We start from the raw sequence: 26287 nt of genomic DNA on the forward strand, positions 1-26287 counted from the left end.
CTACAGGCCACTGTCCACCAGCTGTGATTACTCAGCAAGATCAAAAGTCTGTTTCCTCACTGGGAAGTTCTGACACCAATGTTGCTCATTCCAAATGTTCAGAAAGATGCGATTCAACACCAGCATGCTGGTTTGCTTGCAACAGAAGCAGTGGTTCAACCATAGGCATACCATGCAAAACTGGGATTCACCATATTTGTACCATGTAAGCTGAATTGGTTGTCATTGACCCTGGTGGTTGTTCATCTTCAACATGTCGTTCAGTGCAAACTCCATCTAGCCAATTGCTTACTTCACTGTATAACCATTTCTCCCACAACAAGAAGCAGTTGTGGAAACTGATCATCATGCCATTTCTTCATTTTTTCCATCCAGTTTAGCAGTGAGGGGCAAAGGAATCAGGAACTGCCACCAGCAAATGTTTGATTGTGAGGGATGGCATCAACACCAAATAGGAAAGTGGGTGCTAGAATGTCTCCCTGTTTGCACAGAACCCTGGGATACAGGAAACATTTTCAGAAGTTGTAACAACAGTGGCAGAGTGGATGCAGGTCTATGCAAATACAGAGTGGTAAGCCCATGTCCAGCACCAGCGTAATGAGAACACTTGCTGAGTGTAAGAGGAACATTTATCTGATCCAGTACTCAAGGGTGTGCATTGGCATGGACATAGCCTGCATGGTGTCCCTGCTATTAAAATAACTATTATATATAGAGCATCTCTAAATAGTTGCACAGTAGACATTGCACATGACCTGACTACACATAGTCTCTGAATTAATAGAGTTGAAGGATGGACAGAGGAGCACTGGTAGGGCGGGGGGCAGAGGAAGGGATATAGCGACATGCTTAACACACACATGAAAGAATGCAACATCATTGTCAACACCTGGGAGAAACTTGCCCAGGACCACCCCCAGTGGAGAGCAGTAATGCATGAGGGGGTGGTGCAATTAGAGAGGTCACTCCACAGTGCAGATGAGGACAGGTGGAGGAGAAGAAAAGAGCAGCAAAAACTGTCCCACACCCCTCCAACAGTTACCAAAATCTGCCCTTTGTGATAAGAGCTGTGGCTCCAGGATTGAGCTGATCAGCCATCAACAGACTGGTAAATAGGAAGGTGCATGAAGACATCTTACTTGTTATCAGGTGATGGTCAAGAAGAAGAGAAGAGTTGTTATTGCAGGGTGATTACCCAGATTCCCTTGGATGTACTTACCTTGGAGAGCCAAGTCCTCCTCACCTAGTCACACAACTCCCTCTGGATTCAGTGGATGTTTTACATTAGTAAAGAATGCTGCAGTTAGACCTTTATGGTTTTGTGGGGGTTTTATAAGTCTCCTTTTGTAAAGTTGAGCATTGTGTTCTGGTATTTTTAAGAAGTGTGTAGCCATGTGGCCTATATTGCGACTCCTCACTGTGAGATTCGGTGATTCCCATTGAGTTTTTCCAGGAACCAGCCATTCCTTTCCTGGACAGCAGGTTTCCTTGCAACCATTTTTTTCAAACTGCCTGTGGCGCAGCATTTTTCACAGCCCTCATTTCAGAAGCTGCATTGAAGCATCTTCTAATATGTTTCACTATTGCTCTCCTTCTAGGGATAGCAGTCCATCTGCCCCAGGTGAAGGGGTCTCAGTAGTCCTCCTCCTGCACTTAAATTCTGGCAAATTTTCCAGCCTAACGCTTTCCTGGCTCTGCTGCAATTAAGCATGTCTACCCCCCCATGATCCCACACCCCAAGTGAATAAGCAACCAAGCATATCTTATAAAAAGCGCTGCCATCAGGAGACTCTTGGTTATTAAACTCAAGCACAGACCAGAATATGGACCTCTAACCCCTTACAAGGTCAGATTAGCCTATAACGCTTTTTCCTAGAATGTGATTTTCACAATTAATAATTATTATTGGTTGAGGATTGACCATAAACATGGTGCTCTGTGAATACAAGAGACCCTTATAATCCAAGTCTCTTACCCAGTACTGGTGGATCCTTACATCAGTGGAGGTTTCAAGGAGGTAACTGTGTTAGTCTGTTTCAGCAAAACAAGGAGTCTAGCAGCATCTTAAAGACTAGCAATTTTCTTAGGGCATAGGCAATTCACAAAAGCTTATGTCGTAACAAAATTGTTAAGGTACCACTGGACTCCTTCTTGGTTTTGCACCAGAGCTGATTCCTGTTGTGGTGAAGGAGATTCCTTACAGGCCAAAGGATCAGCCTATGTACATGTGATTGCAGAACCAAGTCCTGAACTTTTTAAGGCATTTATGATCTAAGCTGTTCAGACTTGTACCAGATGGTGCAAGTTCACGCTGTATATAATGAGGTACACACTTTTGTGGAGCACACATTAATTTGTATGCCTCCCTCCATTTTTATCAGCTCAGTGTGCTGCTAATGTTTGTTGTTGACTTAGGAAACGCCTTCAATACCCTTTTTTTTCCCCAAATTGAACATAATTTTGCAGCAAAACTCGAGATATAAAAATGGAAAATGCAAAAATCAGAATCCAGAGTCATTCTGATCAAACACCATTCCCTGCCCCTGATTTTTTATTAAAGTTGTGCTTTAAAAACAAAATCAAGGGTGTAATAAATCTCCAGGCTGGCTTCCTTTAAAACAGGCATCCTTCTGAAAAAGGAATGCCATTTTGAATCTCAAAATGAGAGAACACTTTGAAATCATCTACAGCTAAAATCTTATTGTATGGTAGAAAAAAGTTCTGATTGCATAGAAAGCCACTATTTATTCTAGAAAGCTGGATGTTTTCGAGATCTCCTTCATTAAAGTAAACGTAGTTTTATATAGTCATCTGTCAAGAAGAATGAGTCAGTAGCATTTTACTGGATCAATGGCTTTTGAGATGAGTCACCAGAAAGGGGAACTTAACAGCTTCTCATTATGTGTTCACATTGGTGTTAGAGCCCTTAACCATTGCAGTTATTTCAAGTGATCATAACTGATTTTAGGCAGCTTAAGCCATACTTTTAGGCAGCATCAATAATTGTATCTTAATGACAATTTTCATGATTAATTCAAATGTATCCATACTGTTTTTGTCTGAGTTGCTAGATCAATTTTTGTGATGTCAGAGTACACTATTAATTGGACAATACTCTGAGCTAACATCTTTGAATGATTTATATTCAGCGCAATCAGTTACTCTGCTTCCTCTCTCAGAAACCCATAGAGATAAAGAATCTTGAGGAAGAATGCTCAATTAATCTTAGCAAAACAGCAAAATTGTCTACAGGTAACAACATGGAATCAAATGAATCCTTTAAGAAAAGTTGCAGCAAATGAGTCTCACTACATCTTTCTTGGTGGGTAAATTAGTAACCACTAAGACATTGGTAGTTCAAATTTAAATTACTGATAGTAATTTTAAAACTTTTACTAGGGGATTTATTCCCACAATGCCTATGGAAATTAGAGAATTGTGTAGCAGAAATCTTCTCGTGAGAACTGAAAATCTAAACTGCCGTGTGTGTGTGTGTGTGTGTGTGGTGGACAACTAAAAATTGTTTAGGAGTGGTTATATTTTAACAAAATCCTTTGAAACATTCCCAATTCCAAGGTTCCTCCTAGAACATTTGAAATCTGTGTATTAAAGGAAATAATGCTGGTGTTTTTGATAGTTACCATTTATTAACACATACCACATTGTGGCTTCTATGGTCCATACTGAAGGCTCCCACCATACTAGGTGAGTGGACAATCTGGATTTTGAAGTGTAAATTCTACTTGTTAAAAATCATTTGCATAGATTTCAAACTTCAACAAGAACAACTGGGAGAGGTCAAGTGTGTACGAGGTGCGAGGAGAACTTGAGAAATATTTTTCAAAATTACTAATACTTAAGTTTGCGGTCTTTCTGGCATCAATGCGGGGCCTTCCAGCAGGTATAGAGGGGTACAGCTTCTTGGGTCTCAGCTTGAGCTTGGAGCAAACTAGCGAGTGATCTGTATCACAGTCAGCACTATGATAGCTGCGTGTCAGAAGGACGTTTTTGAGGTTATTACGCCTAGTGATGACCACAGCTTCGAGCGTGGGTGTCTCCACAACACTCTGTGCTGTGGCTTCGTACGGACGAATGTGTTTGTGATGCACAGATTGTGGTACGTGCACAGTTCAAGGAGACGCTGTCCATTGTCATTCATTTTTCCCACACCGAAGTGTCCTAAGCAGGAAGGCCATGAGGCCCAATCAGCTCCAACTCTTGCATTGAAGTCACCCAAGATGTACAGTTGTTCACGAGCAGGTATTTGCGCTACAGCAGCACTAAGCACGTCGTAGAACTTGTCTTTTACTTCTGGTGTGGCGTACAGGGTTGGGGCATAAGCGCTGATCAGATGGACAGGACCGGCGCAAGTTTGAAGCGTGATCCGAAGAAGTCTTTCTGATCCGCCCATCACTAAATCCACCATTTGTAGAAGGGTGTTTCTGACAGCAAAGCCAACACCATGCTCTCTGAGTTCTTCTTGGGCTTTACCCTGCCAGAAAAAGGTGTAGTCCTTTTCCTTTAGAGATCCCGAATCTGCGAGTCGCGTCTCTTGCAGTGCAGCGATAGCAACTCGGAGCCTCTTCAGTTCCTCCTTGATGACAGCGGTCTTTGGGGTGTCACTGATGGCCTGAAGATCTTCAGTCAAGCCGGTCAGCATGGTCCGCACATTCCAGCAAGCAAGCTTGAATTGTTGATGTTTCTAATTTCTTGTTGATTTTCTTATTGGTTTGGCTGGTGCCCAAATTTCAGTCACTTGTCAGGTTCAGGAACCTTAAGCCTCACGCACCCAGCGAGGCAGGTGAACTGTGGTGGGACAGTACCCTATTGGCTGGGCGCTGCCCAGCTTGAGGTGGGCGGTGACTGTCCAGTGAGATGCGAGGATCTCTCCCACTGTCGAAGGCAACCCCTGGTGCTCGTTCTCTACGGCAACCAAGCAAGAGCTTATAACCAGTAACTGTTGCCTCCTGTGTTGATGCAACGCTGTTCAGCGATGCCAGAGTACCTCTCCGGGTGCGAGCCTGGGCATTTGTTATGGAGACTCTGGGCTGCCCGGACACCAGTGTCCCCCTCTCGGCTTTACTGATATAGTCCAAAGGAGAGGATCACCTCCTTGTCTGGTACCAGCTCAGCTGCAGGAGTTGCCGGGACAGTGCCAGAAGTTGACACCGAACCACCTTCGGACTCCAATCCGGATTTTCTGTCAGGGTTTACTCCCTTAGCCTCTCTCCTTCCCAGGATAACCCACAAGGCAGTGGGGTGTGGAGAATGTGGTTAAGGATCCTACTACTTCATACCTCCCTGTCACCATGTCACCATAGCTCCCTGTGGATCCATGACCTCATATCCCTGGGACCCTCCTCCCTACCTTTCGCCCCCGCCCCAGCTACCATCACCATAGGACCCTCCCGAACCCACTACCCCCCATCTGCTCCCATGTCCGCCCTCCTCACTGCACTGACCCCTCTCCCCCCAGCTGCTCTCAGTGCCCCCAGGTCCACCTTCCCCCATCACTCTTCAGGCTCTTTTCTTCAGAGACTTCTTTTCCTGGAAGTGCTGCCTTGCAGGGCACAGGTGGAACACCATACCTGAAAAGGACAAACAAACACGGGGCTCCTCCCTCAGTGAACTCCCAGAGGCAAACTCCCTTCCCTTCCCTGTTCGCTGCTGCCCCCTGTTCGCTGCTCACCGCTTGTTCACTGAGAGCTCCCTTCTTATAGGGAGAGCTGCTGGCTGGTCAGGCCTGGTCACACCAAAATGCAAGTCTACAGAGCCTGCATCCTCAGCACCCTCCTTTATGGCAGCGAGACTTGGACCCTGTATGCCAGCCAGGAAAAGAGGCTGAACGTCTTCCACTTGTGCTGCCTCAGGCGCATCCTTGGAATATCATGGAAGGACAGAGTGACCAACACTGCCATCCTCGAGCAAGCTGGAATCCCAACCATGCACACCCTCCTCAGGCAGCTTCGACTCTGCTGGCTTGGCCACGTCCACAGGATGAACGATGGAAGGATTCCAAAAGATATCCTGTATGGTGAGCTAGCCTCTGGCAAAAGACCTCCCGGACACCCCCAGTTGCGTTACAAAGATGTCTGCAAGAGAGACCTCAGAGAGGTAGACATCGAGCTGGACAACTGGGAAGATCTAGCAGACGACCGTAGCAGATGGAGGCAGGGGTTACACAAGGGCCTTCAGAAGGGCGAGATGAAGATCAGACAGCTAGCAGAGGAGAAGTGAGCGCACAGAAAGCACAATAAGGACTTGCCAGACACCCACTACATCTGCAAGAGATGCAGCAAGGACTGTCACGCTCGTGTGGGTCTTTATAGTCACAATAGATGCTGTAAATGAAGTCCTCAATTGAAACTTTAAAGGGCACGATCCATAGTCTATGCAGACTGAAGGATGCCTACTAATACTTAAGTGATGAATATCAGGCAATGTAAAATGTCCTAGTATCCATAGAGTTAAAACAGACTTATTAACAAATAAACTGTAGTTTAATTTGCATGACTGGAATATTTCCAGCCAGTCATCTTGCAGTAAGTCTCACCAGCTACTTGAGCAAACCCCTTAATATGAAACAACAAGCAATGAGCATTTTTTCACGTTAAGCTCAGGTATGAATTTTCTTCTTTCCAACATATTTTCAGTCTGGCTACATTTAGACTGTGGGTGCTATTTTGGGATCCAAAGTATCCCAAAATAGCAACACCATGGCTTTTTTTCCAAGCACTTGAAACAGTGCTGCTATTTTGGCCACACTATTCTGGTTCCACTACCCCTCGTCATGAGGGGTTAACAGAACTTTTGAAACTATCCAAACTTTGGTATCATTTGGACAGTGTTTGCCGTTTGCAAATTGCATAAATTATTTCAACAATGGCTCCGTTTGCCCATAAGCTCTGAGCACAGAATCGTAACAAAAGAAATTGTTCCCATCAAAATTACTGATTTAACACCTGTGGATAATGTTACACTACTTTTAAGACAGACGAGTGAAAATGACCAATGTGTTTTAGGTTTCACAATACATTTATTAAAACAATACACTAAAAAGCAGACCAGCTTCTTGATTTTTTTTAATATTTCCTTTAAAATAGGCATGCAGTGCTGATTTAAGATCCAGAGTAGGCTACCCCAAATATTAGGGATCAACGAAGATTCTGTTTGAAAAATTTGAGTTTGGAGCCAGGTTTGAATTTTATTAAGCCTGATAATTCAGGGTTTCTAGTCCTGCATTTTGGGTTTGGATCTATTCTGAATTCCCTTTTACAAATCACTCCTTTCAGTTTCAAAGGAAGCTGTAAATCAATATTGTAAGACCATGTAGCTTTTAGAGAAGGATTCAGTGTCCTTCTTAATTATACATAACAGGACTTGTAAAAATCACAGAAAGCTGTTATTACTCCTGTCAGAATGCTTTTGAGCCTTTTCTTAGGGTCTCAAGAAGTAATACTACAGGACACGTTTCTCACCTTCAGTAGCTGTTCATTTAGAGCCTCATCCTGAGTCCTTTGAAGTCAATAAGAGCTATGAGTGTCCCTAAAAACAAATTCAGCTAGACTGGAGCGATTGGGGAATTAGCCTACCTTGAGGATCTCACCATGGTGGTAGAAGCACAGAAGTCATTGTAGCTCCCCATTTGGAAAAGGAGAGGGTGTCAAAGAAGTTGCTACAGCAATGCTATACAAAGGGAAATCTTAAATGGCTAGTCCTCTAGGTTTAAATCTGCTTTGTGCTTCAGGGGAAACACACAAAGCAGACTTTATACACAAGAGAATCAGGTCTTGCTTTAAAACAAGCTGTACTCTGCATAGCCCCTATTAAACGCAAGATAGGATTTGTTGTGTTTTTCGCTTTCTCTACAAAATATGATGAAATCTGATGAAGCGAATCTTACCCATGAAACCTCAATACCTAATAAATTAAAGTGTTAGCCCTTAAGGTGCTTCAGGACTGTGTGGTTTTTTTTGTCAAGCTGCAGACTAAACATGGCTACACCTCTGAGATTATCCAGGAAATATGAAAGGAAGAAAAAACAAACCATCTCCCAGTTTTCTTTTGGAGGAGATCTGTATAATATAAAGAGAATAAAGTACAAAGGCCTGGTATTATCCATTAGGTTTGAGCCTGTCTAGATGGTACTTGTGTACTCACTAACTTGGCTACACGTTACTACCTTTACTCTTATTATTTGCAGTTATCAATATTCCCTGAAAAGATTTGCAGAGAAGGCTACATGGCGAGAACTGTACACGATCCCAACCATGTTTCCTATCTTTATGGTCTCTCAATTAACTTCTGAATTATATTCATCAACTCTGTCTGCAACTTTGAGTTAGTTCAAATTAAATCTAATTAACAAATATATAACAAAATTATGTTAAAATCTTTAGACAATTGAGTCCCTTCCTTGCCAGTGACTTGATTGCATGGCCTTCATTTGACCCATGGAAGAAGGCAAAGGCACGTGCTTAGATGCTGTGTTACTGAGGGCCAAGATTCTCAAAGAGGAAAACCAATTGTACTACTCCAAATGCCAATATTCTTCACTGTGGCCAGATAATTCCTATTTGAATTTTATTACACCTCTCACATAGCACATCAGTGTAGTGAAGATAATTCTTACTTCAGTGTCTCATCACTTTTTAATGTCTTTATTTGTGAGGCCTACCGACGAGGATTTTACAAGGCTATCTAGATTCTTAAACATGAATTCTAGTTCACCAAATAATGTCATGGGAGATCTTAAATGGAAGCCAAGCTCACGCTGATAAGGGTATCACTGTGACATGTGTGTACACAGATACTATATTAGAAGTTCCTTATGAATCCCGACAATGGGTCTTCAATTCTATATCACAGCAGAGGTGAAGAAATAGGGTCCCTGTCACACAGAAGTTGCTTATTCACCTGCCCGGCCAGGCTGGTAAATTGAGCATTGAGAGCCAACCCAGTGGCAGCTTACTTACATACAAAGTTAAAGTCAGCAAGGAAGACCACCATTTCAGGGGATGAAAACCTTATCTTGAGATACACTTCAAAGGTCTGTTGACCTATGTTTGGGGAACAGAGAAGACAACTTGTCGTCCTGCACATGGGTAGTAAATGCTCCATGTGTTTACATTCAGAAAAATGGGATCTCTGACTATAGTGGAAAATGCTGCAGAAAACTTTGGTGAGATAAGATTTCTTTCAGGAAGTTGGCCTGTTAAGTTTAGTCTCTAGAAAACATGTTAGGATTTTGTTCTATGTATTACCCTCCTCCCATTCTTATACTTGATATGCTTTAAATCTGTGGTAATAAATTTAATATTGTTTACACTATAAATACCACTATTTGCTCTGGTATCAAGCAAGCTTATGATCCCCAATTGAGTCAGACAAGTTGATGTGTACATTGCTTCTCTGGGGATAGCAGGTCTGGTATTACTGAGAGTATTCAGGGCTGAACACTTGCAGATGAAAAGTTTCAAAGCAATCTCAAGTACACATATTGTTAATCTGCAAGGTTAAATAGTGACTGGAACTTCCAAGAGGAAGTTGTTAGGGTGGTGTCAGATCTAACATCGCCATTTCACTGGAGGCTAGTGGAGTAACAGAGCGACCTACCATCTGCAGCCATGGCTAATGTGGCCATATACTGGCCCCTTTGACCCCACCCAGGAGCTGTATAACACCTGGCTGAACAAGACCTGCACCATGGTGGAGTGAGCCTTTGGGTGCCTGAAGGGGCGATGGTGATGCCTCCTCTTGCGCCTGGAGGTGAGGGTGCAAAACATCCCACAGGTGATGAGACCTGCTGCACCCTCCACAACTTTGTGCAGGGGTGGGTGACTGAATCTAGCCCTTGGTATGACCAGCTGGCCACTGTCCCCACTCACCAAGCCCCCTGGGATGTGGTCTGCATCAGGGAGGCCCTCCATGAGAGCTTTGCTCAGGGACCCCACTGACCCTGACCCACAGCCACTCCCACCATCTCCCTCACACTGCCACCCCTCACCATCCCCAAGAAGATCACATCCACACATCAACCTCCACCATGAAGAGCAGGGGAATCTTTGGAAAATAAAACATTCACTATGAACTATAGCTGAGCAACTGTTATCAAACTCAAAAAAATATCTACTATGCAGGGGATGGTAGAGGGGGTGAGAAGGTGGGCCCCATTTGCCACATGCTCCTGGAGGATGCCTGTTATGCTTTCCAGGTTGTCAAGGACCCTGTCCCAGATCGGCCTTCACCAGGCAGTGTCGGCCTCCTCTGGCCAAAGGCATCATTGAGCCACCTCGGCCTGTCATCAGCTGGTGGTGTCATCCCCTGACCCCCTCCAGCATCTCTGGCCATGGGCCCACCGGGGTGCTACAGGGTTGGGTGCCTGGGCCCTCTCTGCCACCTCCAGGGGAGTGTCCAGGATGGGAGACATTGAACTCTGAGCCCTCAGATGGCGCAGGCTGTATGAAGAGACAAATGGTGTACTAGCCCCCTATCACAGTCCTGAGGGCCATGCCCCTCAGGACCACCTCCTCATGGGGTACTGTGAGCATGGAGAGGTTCCCTGCCCATGTGGAGTGATCCCCAGGTGTATTCTGGCCCTGCCTACCTCTCATCACACATGCAGCTCATAGTGCTGTTCACAGGCATGGATGCTGAGTGTCACTGGTAGCTGTCACGGCATGCTGGGGGCTGGGGCCTACTGGCATGTGTGTCCAGGCTGGGACCACTGAGCAAATGCATGGCCCACTGGTAGCTATGCCACCCCCACCCACAAACTGGGGTGCGCACCCCACTGGGTACTTTCCAGACAGTCCCTCACCAAGGTACACTGATGCCCTACTCCAGGTTGCCTGGCTTGAGACCAGGAGGGCATGTCTATGATGAGGTCCCCCTGATAGCTGGACCACTCTGTGGCAGGATTGGGCTCCTGGCCCTGGTTCCTCCTGGGCTTCCATCTCTGGCTGGTCCACAGCAGGTGGAGAGCTGTCCCAGGAACAGAGGATAACCCTGAGCTCCTGTCGTAGGGGCAGGCTGTGGGACCTGCCCTTGAGCAGTCAGCCTCATCCTGGGCCTGGGTGTAGCCCTGATGGAGCTCCTTCACTTTACTTCAGGCTTGGTCCAGTGTCCACTCAGGATGTCCTTGGGTGGAGAGGCCATGGGCCAGGCAGCTGAAGCCTGTGGCATTACACCACTGTACCCCAATTTCCTGGAGCACCTCCTCTTCCTTCCATAGTCCCAGGAAGACTCTCAACTCTCCTGGACTGAGCCAGAGGGCCCTTTTTTTCCCCCCCAAGCTCTATCTCCTGCGAGCCCTGTGAAGGCTCTGAGGGGGTCCCTGGGGCTCCTGCAGCAGGCAACTGCTGGCCATTGCTGAGTAGTGATGTTCTGCAGGCAGCTGTGAGGATGTGCTCCAGGCAGTTCATGCCTCTACTGCCAGCACGCTCTCAGCTTCCTGCCATGGGGTTTCTGGGTCTGTACAGCTTTAAAGGCTGCTGGACACAGCAATCAGAGCCCCACTGCTGCAGGCCAAGGCATCTCCATGCTCCAGCTGGATGGTGCCATGCAGGACTCTTCTTTCGAAAGAGTGGGCTGTGGAGTCTCTAAACATGTCTTCATTTGAAGGAGTCTTTCAAAAGAGGACGCACTTCCTAATATGGGATTCAGGTAGGGATTTTGAAATCTGTTCCACGTTCCTTCAATTTCCTTTCAAAAGGATGCATTTTGCGTGTAGACGCTTCTCGCGTTCTTTCGAAAGAGAGCCAGATATTTCATACATATTTGCATGTGTAGACCCAGCTTTTTTCTCTCCATCACCCTTGAAGTGACTGTACCTTGAATAAGGAAATCTGAAGAGGTGAAGAAAGTCTTGCTCCTTTGTTTGGGAAGCTGGCAGGTGCCCATCTGGCTATCATTGTAAAGACCCTGAAATTCAGCAGGAGTTAGTGCTTTTAGATTCAAAAACACTAAGAATCCTTGTTTTACTGAGACTAGCCAGACAATCATGGACGACTGTGCAGCCCATACAGATGAGGCTGAAATGGTATTTTTGAGCAGCAAACACAGATCCACCTAATGGATGTGTCTTGGTTTATTTGAAGAACTGGAATGAATCCTTGTCCTTCACTTGGTCATGAGCATCTTAGATGCAGACACTAATGAACAAGCCATTACTCTGACAAAGACCTTGACCCCACTTGACTTGGTGCACCTGAAAAAGGAGCCCTGGAGGAGTCATAGGAACAGCCGCCACAAGTGTCAAATGTTACAAGCTGTCAGATTTCACAGTTTTGTCATATGTCAAAATCTGGGGAAGGCCAATTGCTGATAAAAAATATCTACATTCCTGAGATTTCAATGTTTAAGTAGAGAGTCAGCACTGACCCCAATGTCAAAAGGAGGAAACTGATTCAGAATTGTGTGCTACAGATAGACAATAGGAAAGTTTCACATGAAGGTCACCAAGATGATTGATTCATTGCTGTGATGCCAAACTCTTAAAATAAAAACACACTGCAGGCTACTCAAAGATGAAATGCATGCAAAAATACTGTCTGGATCAGGGCCTAGACTTCGGTTTTGGTTTTATGCAGTTTAAGCAGCTTAGATGGGGTGTAATCTTTCAATATTTTCTACAAAATGTAACTGGTCATTTGCATGAATATGTGAAAAGTGGCACACAAATCCATTTCAATTTTTGCATGCTCATTGTTAAAAAAATAGGCACATAACGCTTAATTGCTCTCAGCTTTCAGTTCCCTTTGTGTGGTGGCCTAATGATTCTATATTAACCTTCACTATAAACAATGTAGGAATATTGATCTATCCGCATGTCTTCGGTCAGACATTATATTAAGCCTCCATTTATAAATGTTTAAGTAAGGTTTGCTGATTAATAGATATTTAAGCAGGAGTGGTATGTGGTATAGAGGGTTATAAATTCAGCCGTAGAAGATGTTATTGATGGTTGTAAATCAGTGATATTCTGACTCAGATTTGTGAGGTGCAAATGGCTCATTACTGTCTACCCTGTGGCTCTTGGCAGCGCATGGTGTTAAAAACACTGATTTATTATGAGTTCAACAGGACGCTTTCACTGTATGATTAACCATCTAGAGATGATAAAAATAATGCTAGGTAAGTCACTTTGGTGTGAGAATAATATGTGTCAGAAAATGAAATATTACCTCTATCATACTGTTGAAAAATGAATAAATAGAACTAGAGTAAATGAAATAAAACATTCACACTAATGTGGCTCTTTTAGATAACTTGATCACTACTTTGGCTTCTGAACCATTGAGGTCTAAGTATCGTGGTTATAAACCAAGCTATTGACCAATTGTACTCTGACCAGCTGCTAAACAATTCATTAAAGTATCAGTTTTAGCAAGGGTTGGTATTTATAAAATGAAACCTTAATAGCAGGACAGAATCTTCTATAGCAACCCACCATTAAAGAATCTCAAAAGCTTTATATCAGTGATGGGCAACCATGGATGGTGAGTGGGCTGTATGAGTGGCCCTCCTTTATCCCAGTGGCCTACAGCAGCCTGTGGCCCAATGGGTTTCCACCTCCAGCCCCACAGTATTACTGTTTGCTCCCACTCCCCATAGTTCTCAGACACTGGGGCACCAGAGCCCTGTACTTCTACACCCACGTCCCCATCCTCCCAGAACTTCAGGAGTGCCATGAATCTGCTAAATTTGCTCATTCCAGCTCCTGCCCCTCCATCCCAGGGATAGAACGCCATGAACAGCTGACTCACAGATCTGCCAGGGAGGAATGGGGACAGTGGGCAAATCAGGCAATTTGCGCACTCCAAAAGTGTTGGAAGGCGAGAGGAGGCTTAGGAAGTGTGATGCTCTGGTGCCCTAATGCATGAGAGGTGCATGGGGGAAGGAAGGGGCTAGAGGGCCCACAGGTCACAAGTGGAGCCCCAGTGGGCCATATGTAGCCCTCAGATTGCCCATCACTGCTTTATATAAAAAGTGATGTGTGTACTGCAATTCACACCTTTTGCTTTCACTGTTTTCATAACAAATAAAAAACATACTAAAATACATTAAACGTGTGACTCTCCCTAAAGCACACAGCCACCTTTAACTCATTTACACCCATCTATACAATGGGGATAATAATGCTTAGCTCGATGAAGAACCTTAAGATCCCAGGATAACAGTGATAGCATGAATGTTCTTAATTGTTACGCCTGACCAGCTTCTGCTGTAAGCCAGTGTTGGAGGAGGTGAGAAAATGCTATGATGCTTTTGATTTCAAAATCATTTTTAGAAATCACAGCTGCCCCTGGTTGGGAAAACATGTCAAAGAATAATGAAACTTCTCATACCACCATTACACAAGCCATCAGATTAGAGGTCTGCTTCTAATTTTGTCTTCCTATTAGATTGGTGATATGAGAAGTATAATGTGTTGTCTGAACCAATCTAAGCTATTGTGCAAACAGCCTGGCATGTAAGCGAAAATTCAGGACTATGCATATTGAAAGCTGGGATCCAAATAGTATCATCTTGTTTGCAATTTACTTGTTTCTGTTGCTGTCACAATGAATGATCACAACAACATGGCGTACAGGTCTCTGTCTACAATTTTGCTAAAATAGTATTAAGTTGAAATGCCAAAAACCATTAAAAAGCAAATGGATTTAGTTTGTTTCTCACTACAGAGAATACGAACGGGTGTTTTCATTCAACTAATAATTTGAAATCAGGTGAATTTTAAAAATGGAAAGAGACGAGTAAATAAAAGGTTTTCAGCATCAGCCCTGTTTCATTAGAGGCTTTGGGTCTTGAAAGCATTACATAAATAGAACTGAATTATGGGAGCCAAGTCACATTTGCCAACAAAACTAGCTATTTTGTGTAATAGCAAAAATACAGCCCAACCTCACATACAGTTTGTACATAAGGAGAATTGAGCTTATTCTGGCTTTGTGTAAACACACCCACACGCACCACCCCCCCACTCATTCACCATAATTTCGGTTTCAAGAAGTTTTGTCTCGTTTTTCTACTTTGCAAAAGTAAGGGGAAACATTGTGGTATTTGGTGATCTTTGTTGCTTATCTTGCAGAATAGCTCAGGTTTCTATGAGACTGCCTGAGAGTCTGCACAACTGTACAAATCCTAAAAGGAGTGCCAGTGTAATGGAATTGCTAAGAGGGAATCACAACTCCCATAAGCCCTTTCCCCATTACATGGCCCTTATTCCTGGCCAGGAAGGCTACGTCTACACGTGCACCCAACGTCGAAATAGCTTATTTCGATGTTGCGACATCGAAATAGGCTATTTCGATGAATAACGTCTACACGTCCTCCAGGGCTGGCAACGTCGATGTTCAACTTCGACGTTGCTCAGCCCAACATCGAAATAGGCGCAGCGAGGGAACGTCTACACGCCAAAGTAGCACACATCGAAATAAGGGAGCCAGGCACAGCTGCAGACAGGGTCATGGGGCGGACTCAACAGCAAGTCGCTCCCTTAAAGGGCCCCTCCCAGACACACTTTCATTAAACAGTGCAAGATACACAGAGCCAACAACTAGTTGCAGACCCTGTATATGCAGCACGGACCCCCAGCTGCAGCAGCAGCAGCCAGAAGCCCTGGGCTAAGGGCTGCTGCCCACGGTGACCACAGAGCCCCGCAAGGGCTGGAGAGAGAGTATCTCTCAACCCCCCAGCTGATGGCCGCCATGGAGGACCCCGCTATTTCGATGTTGCGGGACGCGGATCGTCTACACGTCCCTACTTCGATGTTGAACGTCGAAGTAGGGCGCTATTCCCATCCGCTCATGGGGTTAGCGACTTCGACGTCTCGCCGCCTAACGTCGATTTCAACTTCGAAATAGCGCCCAACACGTGTAGACGTGACGGGCGCTATTTCGAAGTTACTGCCGCTACTTCGAAGTAGCGTGCACGTGTAGACGCAGCCGAAAAGAGAAAGGTCCCCTACCAGAAAGTGGGTGGGCCTGAATCACACCCTGACACTTTCGGAAAGGCAAGGTCTAGCTGCAGCTCATTGTGAATTGGTGAAGATGCGGATATAATTCTGCCATGAAGCCTCTGGGGGTTCCAAGCCAGTCCCAAGCCTGCATAAAAGGAGAAGAGTTGGTCAGAAGAGTGATGATGCACTGACCACGAAACAACAATCCAAATGAAATCTGGTGTCAGTACAATTAAATGATAAAAGATGCCTGTTCGGGTATCACCCAGAAAAAGAAGGTCCGTGACACCAGTTGAGCGATCAGGGTTGGGTTGATAAGTTGGCTACCAAAAGAAAATTACAGCTAACACATACTATCAGTTGGAATGTGGTTTAGAACAAGTAGATGTATGAGACAAGGAGATATGATATCACTGAGTATCTTCATCATGCATCTAGAGAGAGAATGTTGGACAAGATCAAGGAAGAGGTAGAAGGGATATCAGTACATGGGGTAAGAATTAACAACTTGAGGTTCACGGATGATATATCTATCATTGAGGAAGATGGGTGCAGGTACTAAATGAAGAAGGGAAGTGGTGGGGACTGATTATGAACATTGATAAAGAAAACAATGGTATTTGGAGATGAGGAAGTAGGCAGGAAGATCAGTGTAGATGGGATTAAACTAGAAAACGCAGAGAAGTTCATGTATCTGGGGGGCAACATAATGTATGATCTAGTCTGTAAGAAGGAAATAGCAACTAGAATAGTGAAAGCAAGAGCGAGTTGGAAGGTGATGGATAAGATCTTAGGAAAAACTACTTCATCAGGAGGGTGGTGAAGCACTGGAATGTGTTGCCTAGGGAGGTGATGGAATCTCCATCCCTAGAGGTTTTTAAGTCCAAGCTTGACATAGCCATGGCTGGGAAGACTTAATGGAGTTGAACCTGGTTGGGGCAGGGCTCTGGACTCAATGACCTCTTGAGATCCCTTCCAGCTCTGTGAGTCTATGATTCTGCGATTGGAAAAACAAAGCTATTAGCTTAGGAATGACATTGAGCGCCTTGAAAATCGTGTATTCAGCAGCATGTTTTATGGATGTAAGACATGGGTAATAATGAAAGATTCGAAGAGAAGGGTACTGACATTCAAGAGGAGTTGTTATAGAAAGATCCTGAGAATAGGATGGATGCAGAAGGTCACCAACGAGGAATTATATGGGAAGATATAGCTGAAAGAGAACCTACTGAAGAAGGTGACACAACACAAGTTACAGTTATTCGGGTATATTTGCAGAATGAATGACAAAAGAAAAATCAAGACCCTGGCATTCAGCATAATGGATGGTTCAAATAGGAGAGGCAGACCCCACAAAGAATGGGTGGATGACATAGTAGATTGGTGCGGAGCTAGTCTACAGAAACTAAGCCACTCCACACTGGACGGGGAAAGATAAAAGGAAATAGCAATAGAGGCATTAGATACCAACAGACACTGAGCCCATGGTTGTTATTAATGATGATGATGATGATGATGAAGACACTGATATCTGTACCTGACCCTTATTTATCTGGGATAGTGTAAATGACCTTGGCCCGCAGCAGTTGATCCTTCTAGGCAGCATGGGCTGACACAGCTCACCCCTCCATGTCCAGCCAACCCTGGGGCCTTGTCCCCTTTAAGGGATGGCTGGAGGCAAGCCCGTAGGTAGAAAGCCCAGCCCTTTGTTCAGGGTGGGGCAGCAGACACTCAATAGTTGGGAAGCTCAGCCCTTGGTTCAGGGCAGGGCTGCAGGTAAACAGCTAGCCACCAAATGGGGTGGCTTAGGAGAGGCAAGGGGCTACCCCTCTAGGGAAGTGGGGTAGGGGGACGCAGGCCCTCCCACTCCACTGCACCCCAGCCCAGGGCCCTAATGATCACCCTGAGCTTGGTAATGGGGATCCAGGCCACAACACAAGACCATGGGCTGAGGGGGAAGTGTTCCCTGGGCCACTTCCTACCTCAACCTCCATTGGTGCTGGGTACCAGTTGGCTTGTTCCTCCAGTCCAGGCTGGTGGGTCTCCTCCAGGTAGATTGCCCTCAGTAGCTCCAGCCAGTCGGACAGCTCCATGTCGTTTGGGTAGTCTACCGGTGGCAGGACTGTGGGCTCCAGATGGTCAGAGACCTCAGCGCTGCGGGCATCAGGCAGGACTCCAGGACCGTGCTTTTCTGGAACCCCAGGGTAACTTGCCATGGACAGTGCCTCCTGTCTTGGCAGGGCCTCAGGGGAGGGGGCTCTCCACCAGCACAAGGGTCCCAGTAGATCTGCGAAGTCGGGGTAGTGGCCCAACAGCAAGCTTGGCTGCAGCTGCCCAGGCTGGTCTGGGCTGCTAGGAGGCAGCTCTCACCAGCAGGCCAGTCATTGGTGGGTCCCCCAGTCCTGGCACTCAGGAGCCTGGTCACAGCCCTCTGTCCTGCTTGGAGGCCCAGCCTTGAATGGGCCTTGAGCCCTGCCCTGGCCCTTCTGGCTTCAGGCACTGCCCTCTGAGGGGCAGGGCACAGGTGTTCTGGCTCTGGGCCCACCCACCAGGGTCTCTGAGTGGCCTCCTCTGCCTCTGAGATAGGGGGAGGTGACAGCACCTCGCTACAGATGGACAAAAGCTGAAATTGTGGAAATAATAGTTTTATTTGTGAATGTTTGATCAGCTCAGCTGCCTGGGTGCCTGTGCTTGTGCTGTGCAGAGAAGAGCAGTTTGCAAGGTGTGAATTGGGGGAGTTCCCTGCCAGGTGAGCCTTCAAGGACTGATTAGACTGGACGCAAGGCTTTGAGCCAGGCCTGACCAGCTAGCAGCTCTCTCTATAACAAGGGAGCTCCCAGCGAACAGGGGGCAGCAGCTAACAGGGAAGGGAGTTTGCCTCTGGGAGTTCACTGAGGGAGGAGCACCGTGTGTGTGGTTTGTTTTTTTTTTCCTTTACAGGTATGGTGTTCCACCTGTGCCCTGCAAGGCAGCATTATCAGGAAAAGGAGTCTCTGAGGAGAAGAGCCAGAAGAGTGATGGGGGAAGGTGGACCTGGGGGCACTGAGAGCAGCTGGAGAGAGAGGTGCCAGTGCAGTGAGGAGGGCAGACATGGGAGCAGATGGGGGTAGTGGGTTGGGGAGGGTCCTATGGTGATGATAGCTGGGGGGAGGGGTGGTGAAAGGTGGGGAGGAGGGTCCCGGGGATATGAGGTCATGGCTCCACAGGGAGCTATGGTGACTCGTGGTGACAGAGGTATGAAGTAGTGGGATCCTTAACCACATTCTCCACACCCCACTGCCTTGTGGGTTATCCTGGGAAGGAGAAAGGCTAAGGGAGTCCCTGACAGAAAATCTGGAGTGGAGTCCGAAAGTGGTTCGGTGTCTACTTCTGGCACTGTCCCGGCAACTCCTGCAGCTTAGCTGGTACCAGACGTGGAGGTTATCCTCCCCTTTGGACTATATCAGTAAAGCCAAGAGGGGGACGCTGGTGTCCGGGCAGCCCAGAGTCTCCATAATAAGTGCCCAGGCTTGTGCCCGGAGAGGTACTCCGGCATCGCTGAACAGCGTTGCATCAACACGGTAGGCAACAGTTACCGGTTATAAGCTCTTGCTCAATTGGCGTAGAGAACAAGCGCCAGGGGTTGCCTTCGACGGTGGGAGAGATCCTCGCATCTCACTGGACAGTCACCACCCGTCTCAAGCTGGGCAGCGCCCAGCCAATAGGGTACTGTCCCGCCACAGTTCACCTGCCTCGCTGGGTGCGTGAGGCTTAAGGTTCCTGAACCTGACAAGTGACTGAAATTTGGACACCAGCCAAACCAATAAGAAAATCAACAAGAAATGAGAAACACCAACAATTTAAGCTTGCTTTCTGGAATGTGCGGACCATGCTGACCGGCTTGACTGAAGATCTTCAGGCCACCAGTGACACTCGAAAGACCTCTGTCATCAAGGAGGAACTGAAGAGGCTCCGAGTTGATATCGCTGCACTGCAAGAGACGCGACTCGCAGATTCGGGATCTCTAAAGGAAAAGGACTACACCTTTTTCTGGCAGGGTAAAGCCCAAGAAGAACTCAGAGAGCATGGTATTGGCTTTGCTGTCAGAAACACCCTTCTACAAATGGTGGATTTAGTGATGGGCGGATCAGAAAGACTTCTTCGGATCGCGCTTCAAACTTGTGCCGGTCCTGTCCACCTGATCAGCGCTTATGCTCCAACCCTGTACGCCACACCAGAAGTAAAAGACAAGTTCTATGACACGCTTAGTGCTGCTGTAGCGCAAATACCTGCTCGTGAACAACTGTACATCTTGGGTGACTTCAATGCAAGAGTTGGAGCTGATTGGGCCTCATGGCCTTCCTGCTTAGGACACTTCGGTGTGGAAAAAATGAATGACGATGGACAGCGTCTCCTTGAACTGTGCACGTACCACAATCTGTGCATCACAAACACATTCTTCTGAACGAAGCCACAACACAGAGTGTCGTGGAGACACCCATGCTTGAAGCACTGGCATCAACTAGATGTGGTCATCACTAGGCGTAATAACCTCAAACATCCTTCTGACACGCAGCTATCATAGTGCTGACTGTGATACAGATCACTCGCCACTTTGCTCCAAGCTCAAGCTGAGACCCAAGAAGCTGTACCGCTCTAAACCTGCTGGAAGGCCCCGCATTGACGCCAGAAAGACGGCAAACTCGGAGAAAGCTGAAAAGTTCAGAGAGACCCTCCAGGAAAATCTGCACAGCGGCCCTGGGGGCGCCGATGCAACATCCAAACGGCAACAGCTGAGGGATACAGTTTACAACACGGCCTTGTCGGTGTTTGGAAGAAGAGCTAGAAACACAAACGACTGGTTTGAAGCTAACTCCGATGAGATGATTCCAGTCATTGAAAAGAAGTGCGCTGCACTCCTGGAGTACAAACGCTCACCGAGCCAGAGTACTCAGCAAGCACTTAGAGAAGCCAGAAGAACTGTACAGCAGACAGCCAGGCGCTGTGCCAACAGCCACTGGCTCCAGCTATGCAGCAGCATCCAGACCTGTGCTGACTTTGGTAATCTCAGAGGAATGTACGAGGGTATGAGGAAGGCATTAGGACCCACCCAGAACAAGATGGCACCTCTGAAATCCAAATCTGGTGAAGTCATCACTGACAAAGCCAAACAGATGGAGCGCTGGGTTGAGCACTACTCTGAGCTGTACTCATGCGAGAACGTTGTGGTTGACGCAGCCCTCGATGCCATTGAGCTCCTACCAGTAATGGACGAACTGGATCAAGAACCGACTGTGGATGAACTGAAGAGAGCCATTGAGAGCATTGCAGCAGGAAAGGCCCCTGGTCAGGATGGTAAACCACCAGAGGTAATCAAATATGCCGCGGACACACTCCTGGAACCCCTACATGAGCTACTGTGCCTGTGCTGGAAAGAGGGTGAGGTTCCACAGGATATGCGCGACGTTAACATTGTAACCTTGTATAAAAACAAAGGAGACAGAAGCGACTGCAACAACTACCGTGGAATCTCCCGCCTAAGCGTCACTGGTAAACTGTTCGCTCGCGTCATCCTTGGCAGACTCCAGAAGATTTCTGAGAGGGTGTACCCCGAATCGCAGTGCGGATTCCGTGCAGAGAGGTCTACCGTTGACGTGGTCTTCTCTCTAAGGCAGCTGCAGGAGAAGTGCAGGGAGCAGAGAAAGCCACTCTACATAGCCTTCATCGATCTGACCAAGGCCTTTGACTTGGTCAGCAGGGATGGTCTGTTCAAACTGCTCCACAAGATAGGTTGTCCTCCACGGTTACTCAAGATGATCCAGTCGTTCCACGAAAACATGAGAGGAACCATCCAATATGATGGCGCATTATCAGATGCTTTCAGAATCAGGAGCGGCGTCAAACAAGGATGCGTGCTTGCTCTGACACTGTTTGGGATCTTCTTCACACTCCTCCTGAAGCATGCCTTTGGATCTTCAACAGAGGGCATCTTGCTGCACACAAGATCTGATGGGAAACTGTTTAACCTTGCAAGGCTGAAAGCTAAGTCTAAGGTGTGAGAAGTCCTCATCAGAGACATGATGTTCGCAGACGATGCTGCTGTAGTGTCTCACACAGAAGACCAGCTTCAAAAACTGCTGGATCAGTTCTCCAAAGCGTGCAATGACTTTGGGCTTACCATCAGCCTAAAGAAGACAAATGCACTCGGTCAGGATGTTGCTGAATCCCCATCAATCAGCATTGACAACTATACGTTAGAGGTCGTCCACGAGTTTGTTTACCTCGGGTCCACCATCACTGACACCCTGTCATTGGACACTGAGCTAAATAGGAGGATCAGAAAAGTGGCCACAACTCTGTCCAGACTCAGCAAGAGAGTGTGGCATAACAACAAGCTGTACACTCACACCAAAATGCAAGTCTACAGAGCCTGCATCCTCAGCACCCTCCTTTATGGCAGCGAGACTTGGACCCTGTATGCCAGCCAGGAGAAGAGGCTGAACGTCTTCCACTTTTGCTGCCTCAGGCGCATCCTTGGAATATCATGGAAGGACAGAGTGACCAACACCGCCGTCCTCAAGCAAGCTGGAATCCCAACCATGCACAACCTCCTCAGGCAGCGGCGACTCTGCTGGCTTGGCCACGTCCACAGGATGAGTGATGGAAGGATTCCAAAAGACATCCTGTATGGTGAGCTAGCCTCTGGGAAAAGACCTCCTGGACGCCCCCAGTTGCGCTACAAAGACATCTGCAAGAGAGACCTCAGAGGTAGACATCGAGCTGGACAACTGGGAAGAGCTAGCAGACAACTGCAGCAGATGGAGGCAGGGGTTACACAAGGGCCTTCAGAAGGGCGAGATGAAGATCAGACAGCTAGCAGAGGAGAAGTGAGCGCACAGAAAGCACAATAAGGACTTGCCAGACACCCACCACATCTGCAAGAGATGCAGCAAGGACTGTCACTCTCGTGTGGGTCTTCATAGTCACAGACGCCATAAATGAAGTCCTCAATTGAAACTTTAAAGGGCGCGATCCATAGTCTATGCAGACTGAAGGATGCCTACTACTACTACCTTTCTCCTTAAGCTCCACGCCCTCCTATACACATAATGAAAACAAAGTGGTATAATAATAATAATGACAAATGAAAAATAGCTTAGCCTTAGTTAATTGCTGCTCTTACACCCCTTTGGATTCCCTTAGCAGACTATTTTGATTTGTAATTTGCCAGCAGTTTGTTGTGACCAGTTGATATTTGAAATTCAAGGCATGCAGTTAGCTGTGACTAGCTATGGATATCACATGGTCTGCTTCTGTTACCTGTTTTCTCTGACTTGTACACAGGCTCTCCCTGTGCAAATACAAACATTTGCTAGTTTATAACTTACTTTCTGCAAACTTTTCATTGTTTGCTGTTTGCACAAGTGCTTTTATGTGAACACAATTACTAGCCTATTTCTGAAAAGAAAACACAGAAGAGACTCAAACAATCATATCACAGACAAACAAATTCATTTAAAAAGTTAGAATGGCGATTCACAGTTGTAATCCAGCTCTATTTCTCAGTTATGCTCAATTTCCTGCCCCTTGTTCAGTTGAACTGAGTCATTTCTATCAGCAGTGCCTTCCTCAAAGCATCTGAAACAGCTTCACAGCTGGAAGAATCAATTTCTCCCTCTCTTCCTTGCTATCCTCATCTGCTCTTTTGCCTTCTTTATTGTTCCCACTCAGGCTATTTAGGCTAGGCCTACATTTGCTCAATAACACTTTTTTGCCATGTCCCCCACTCCCAGCTCCTGGCATGAAAGTTCACACCTAACAGAGTGTAGTGGGTCAGTATGGCCTCCTGCAGACCCGGAGGCCGGGGAAGTTATGCAGAGGCCCTGGTGGGCGGGGCCGGAGTCAGGAGACCAGAGGCCCGCCCCTCAGAGCGCGGGGCCAAGGGCTAGAAGAGCCAAAGGCGGGACTCGGGAGCCATTCAGGGCTGGGCCTCCGGGCAGGGAGGATGTGCCTGCACGAGCTCCCCGGGGCCAAAGGGAGAGGGCCTGCGGCCGCCCGGCCAAGCCAGAGGAGCAGGCCCCCAGAGGCTCCACGCAACCCCGGGTCCGTATGCCCCAAGGAGACTACCCGGACTTCCCGGACCTACCAGGACCTTCCCGCCGGTGGAGACCCCCTGCCGTGGAAGAGGCCCCGGGAGCAGGCTGCCCCAGAGCCCCGGCGGATCCCTACAACACTCAGACCCAGGACAGCCCTGCATCTCCTGTATTGCCACCGCCTGACTACCCTAACGACGTGGTCATGGACGATTGGCCGGAGCCCCCACAGGTGGATGACCCAGGGGAGACCGACCTAGGAGGACCCCCCGACCAGATGGACTGGGACCTGCCGCCAACAGAGGGTGAGGTAGGAAGTGGCCCGGGGAACGTCGCTCACGAACCAATGGCAGTGTGTTGCGGTCTGGATCCCCACTGCCGGGGTTGCATGTGAGCGACCCCCAGGGCCCTGGGCCGGGTCGCAGTGGAGTGGGAGGGCCTGCGACCCCCTACCCCCCTCCCTGACAGGGCCAGCCCCCGCTGAGCCTGTCTGTAGACCCTTGTGTTGCTGCCCCGCCCCAAACTGAGGGCTGGGCTGGTGTTTTCCCTTGTGTTGCTGCCCCGCCCCAAACTGAGGGCTGGGCTGGTGTTTTCCCTTGTGTTGCTGCCCTGCCCCAAACTGAGGGCTGGGCCCAGAGCTATATAACTCTTGTGAACTGCTGCCCCGCCCTGGACTGAGGGCTGGGCCCAGAGCTATATAACTCTTGTGAACTGCTGCCCCGCCCTGGACTGAGGGCTGGGCCCAGAACTATATAACTCTTGTGAACTGCTGCCCCGCCCTGGACGGAGGGCTGGGGCCTGTACGGGGGTAGCGGTGACTGCCCGACCTGAGTGTGGGCTGGTGCCCTAACCCCCTCTTTTGTTGCCGCCCGCCCTAGACCAAGGGGCTGGGCGTCACGGGACTTGCTACACGTGGTGGAGAATGTGGGTACCCGATCCCCACCCCTGACGTAAGGGGTGAGTAAGTGGGCGCAGACCCACGGAGGGGAAAGTCCCTGGACAGTGAGGGCAACTGTCCGCTATCTTTTTCTTTTTTTTTCTCTCTCTCTCTCTCTCTCTCCTCTTTCCCTCTGGTGCTTGTGGTGTGGGTTCTTGTATTGCTGCTAACTCTGCTTCCCCAATGGAGGTGGATAGGTTACTGCAGTATTTGGCGGAGAGCCAGCAAAAACAGCAAGCTGCCCAACTACAGCAGCAGCAGCAATTACTCCAGCAGCTGGGAGCCCAGCAGCAGCGGCTCCTGACAGAACTGATGGCACAGAGCCAGGAGCACCAGCAACGGTGCCTACAGCAGCTGGCAGCCCTGGTGCCGTTACCCGCCGAGCCACGGCAAGAAGCTCCAGGGGAGGGCCCAGCGTCGGCCCCACCGGTACGCCTGACGAAGATGGGCCCCGCGGATGACCCGGAGGCCTTCCTGGTCACCTTCGAGAGCGGGTGGTAGTGGTGGCCAGGTGGCCCCGGAGCCAGTGGGCCACATTACTGGCCCCTTATTTGACTGGGGGGGCCCAGAGAGCCTATCGGGCTTTGTCGGTGGAAGACGCCCGAGATTATGACCGGGTAAAGGCAGCCGTCCTAGACGCATTGGACGTCAGCCCGGAGACCTTTCGCCAGCGCTTCCGGTCCCTGACCTACCCCCCGGGAGCCCGGCCACGGTGTGTGGCACAGGAGTTGAGGGACGCGTGCCAGCGGTGGCTGCAGCCGGAGATGAGAACCTCCGCAGAGGTCGTGGAGCAGGTTGTGCTTGAACAACTCCTCTGCATCCTCCCACCTCGAGGACGGGCTTGGGTGCGGAGCCACCGCCCTGCCACCGTGCAAGTTGCTGTGGGCCTTATGGAAGACTTCCTAGCGGCGGAGGAGCCAGAGGCACCCAAGGGCCTGGTCCCATCGTCCTGGCCCCTGCGTCGGGGAGCTGGGAAGCCAGAGGAGCCCCGCTCCAAATCGTCCGGCCAGCTGCGGGACCCACCCAATCCATGTCGGACGACGCCCCTGAAGCAGGACCCCGGTAAACCCCAGGGGCGGATGGAGGGGGCTACTAGCATGCGACCACCAGATCCTAAGGGGCGCCAAACCCGGGGGCGGGCCCAACCCACGGTAGGACCCTGCTTCAGTTGCGGTCAATGGGGGCACCTCCAACGGGACTGCCCGGAAGGCATCTGTAGCTTTGGCCAAGTGTGGGCGGCTGAAAAGAGGGCGCGACCCCCTCAGGCACCCACAATTACAGTCCCAGTCCTCGTGGGAAACAAAGCCTTGATTGCTT

Source organism: Carettochelys insculpta, chromosome 1, assembly GCF_033958435.1.
Source record: "Carettochelys insculpta isolate YL-2023 chromosome 1, ASM3395843v1, whole genome shotgun sequence".
NCBI lineage: Eukaryota > Metazoa > Chordata > Testudines > Carettochelyidae > Carettochelys > Carettochelys insculpta.